Source organism: Trachymyrmex septentrionalis, unplaced genomic scaffold (assembly GCF_001594115.1).
Source record: "Trachymyrmex septentrionalis isolate Tsep2-gDNA-1 unplaced genomic scaffold, Tsep1.0 scaffold20, whole genome shotgun sequence".
Taxonomy (NCBI): domain Eukaryota; kingdom Metazoa; phylum Arthropoda; class Insecta; order Hymenoptera; family Formicidae; genus Trachymyrmex; species Trachymyrmex septentrionalis.
This window is the reverse complement of record NW_017305180.1, coordinates 6,661,190-6,664,921: the sequence shown is the minus strand read 5'-3', so window position 1 is coordinate 6,664,921 and position 3,732 is coordinate 6,661,190.

Genomic DNA, 3,732 nt, shown 5'->3' with positions numbered 1-3,732 from the left:
AAGCAATAAAGATCTAGCTTCGACCGTAATAGGCATTTTAAATTTCTAGTATTGATTGTGTTTTTTACATATGCGGTCTAAAATAAAGATTCTTAATATTCTTAGTAATTTTATATTGTATAATCGTTATTTGTGAACAAAAATAACCAGATTTTTCAATAAATAAGCTGTGAGAACAAAAAATATAAAAAATTATGTAAAATAATCAAACTTTTTCTTGTTTTTTGGTTGTGTTTATTCGAACCAAATTTAACTTTTTAATTACTTTTTTTATTAACTTAACTTTTAATTAATTTTATTACATAACTTGTATTAATTAAATTAAATTTTCCAGGCTGTTAACTTTAACTTAACTTATTGTTAGTTAAAAAAGAAGTTAACTTATCCAACTCTGCTATAGCTAAAATTGAATCGCGATATATATGTTTGTTGATTGTTGAATAACAATAATAGATAATGATTTCTTGTAATTTATTATTAAACTGAACTCAAATTACATGAATCATGTATTTTTATAAGGAAGATGTGAGACATGGAAGAAAGAGATACTAAATAAAATTTCATATTTTTATGAATATTAGAGAAAATTTTGGTGTTCATTAAAAATTGTTTACGTAGTTTTAAACAAATTAGTATTTTATATCTAAAGTATTTTCTAAATTTAAAATATTATCTCACATATCCATATCATACAAAATTTTTTAATTTTGAGGCATGTTTTATATATTTTCTTTCTATCGTATATTTTCAAAATTTATGTTGCTTTTATATGAGCAAGTATTTTCCTTGATAAATTTAATTATATATAGAATATAAATTATACAGAGTTTAATAATTATATTGAAACAGTTAAATTAAATGTAGCGGATGAAAAATTTAGACGTTGAAATCAACTAACATGATAATAATCACTTATATCAATCAATTATAGTTAGTAAAGCATTTCTTCTATTATGAAACCAAATAACGGATATTCTATTCATAAAATGCTTTGGGCTCGAACTCACTTGGAGTCAACTTCCTCCACTGTTGTGTCCGACGGAAATTTTCTATTTTTCAAATTCTTCGTCAGGTCTTCAAAAAGATGTAGAGATTGCATGGCGACAAATCTGGACTGTAAGCTAAGTATTCCAATATTTTTTATCGAAACTGTGTTGCTATTTTGAAGAAAAATTTAAAAGGCAGGGAATTTCCGCCAGACGCAGTAGTGTAGGAGCTGTTTACGAGTGAATTCAATCCGAATCTGAGAAATTTTATGAACAAAACATCTGTTATCTGGTTTCATATTGGAAGAAGTGTCTTGCTAACCATAGTGATGGTAGAACATATTAACATGTTAATTGTTTTAAATGTCTGAATTTTTTATTTGCTACATTTTATTTGCTACTCTAATACAAATTATTGCTTTTTTGCTGTAATTTAAAAAAAAAATTGTTTTTTAGAATTTTTAATGTCAGATTTTTGAGAAAAATATTTAAAAAAGTTAAAACTTTCCAAAAGCTTTTTTACTGTCTTTGAAAATTCATAGGTAAACCCGATGTGCTAGATATTTAAAAGGTGCTTTAATTAAAGCTTGTCGTACGTTAGTTTTTTAATTAAAAATATTGAATCTTTTATTACAAGTATCGTCAAACTTTCATATTTCATGTTTTAAGGGTAAGTTTATATAAAATGACATAAGATTATATTTATTTTTGTTCATAGCAAACCGTAATGTTTTTTTTATATTAAATATTAGTATTAAATATTTAGTTGACACTTTTGTTATATGTAATGATTAGTTTTGAGTTTAAATATGATTCTATATGTCATTCTATGTACATTCTATATTTGTCTTTAAAATAAAGCGCACTAGAGGGTCAATGATTTGTATGCTTGCGGTTGAAGATTTAATACTTTTATTTTAAAGTACAATGTTTAAGCTTTAAGTTAAGTTTTTTTTTAAATTTCTAGGAATGCGTTCCAAATAACGTTTACAATACTCGTATGAATCAGAGAGAATCAAGGGAGAATGTTTCTTTTCTTTGATTGATTCCGCCATTTATAGTGCACTTCCACAAAGTGCATGTGTGTGTTTGTACATATATGTCATACATACAATACTAGTGCGGTACAATACTAGTGTGTGCACCATATGTTTCATCACGTTCCTACCATATCTTTTTCTTATTTCGATACACTACAAATGGCTTCCAGGTAAGTCTGTTCCACTCTCCCTCGATTCTTTCTGGTATAAATCATTTTATTTTTGTTTAACATTTGATAACAACAAAGATGGAATTATACTCACGAGCGTTGTGAACATTTAGTGGAACGCACTTTAGATTATATCAATTATAAATTTTCAAATGCAAAAGACATTTTTAGGGGATTTCAATTTAGATATTTCTCAAACCTGATAAAACACGCTAGCAGGTATTATTTTAGAGCACAAAAACTATAAGAAATCGCTATTCTTTTCCGCAAATGTTTGTACTACTGTTTCATCAATATTTCATCAGTACTTATGACGCAAAGTATAAAACAAAAATTATAAGCAGTTATCATTAGTCGCATATAAGTCTTAAGTCATAAAATCTAAGAAGATAAAAATTAATTATTTTTTTTTAGAACTTCAACATTCGACACGTACGATAGTGAGGCATAATTAATGTAAAATGTTAATTGATAATTATTATAACGGAAACATAAAAAACTTGTTTTTCATAATGTAAATAATTACTTATTTTTTTACCCAATTAAAAATTTTTTTGTGGTTTACAAGATTTCTTGCGAAAATTGTGAAATCAGCTATGTTTGTCTAATTAAAATGTAATTAAAAACTAGATTATACAATAATATATCTTGAAGAGAAAAACAAGTTTTCCATCGGCTATTATTGACCATCGTACAAATTATAATCACAATTTTAAATGGAATGGCGTAAAAATTTTAGACAACAAACCCTCTTACAATAAGAGATTAATATTCTAGATAGTTTATACAAAAAAAAAAACAGGGTCTAAATAAACAAGTTGATACTGAATCTTTGTGCCAGAATCGTATCTCCAAATCATATTATCTCTCTCTCTCTCCTTCTTATAGCGTTTTTATTGGCAGAATTAGTGCGTACTCAGTACACTTTGAAGCCGTTGTACAAAAATTGGCGTAAAAAGGTGTAATAAAAATATAGAATCAAATAAAACTGCAAAATATTTAATACATTTTATTGTGCTATTTGATAAAATGCATATTATCAATTGAGATATCTCACTTTTATATTTAGATTAGAATAGTGTACAACAGCTTTAATGTGTCCTGAGGACATACTAATTCTGCCAATGAAAAATACTATTAGTTCCTATTCCGTTCTTTCTTTATTTCTTTCTTCTTAGTCCTATTTCTATCCCCCCATCTATTTTCATTCCCTATTTCTTCCCAAATCTGTTTGCTTAGTGATATTTATAATCTATTGTTATGATAATATTTTATTCTTGGCAATTATAATATTTGAAAGATTTTTTTACACAGCTTTAAGTCTTAACATATTATAGTCTGGTAAATAGCAAGCAGATGTAATATATTATAGATTCCGGATACACATTTGCTGCTTAATATAAAGTAATTTATTCCCATTATATATGCGGCGGTTATTAATAAATGATGACTTATTGATCTTTTTAAACAAAATTTAATTGCGACAATGACAATACATATTTTAAATGATTAACGTTAACATTATATATATATATA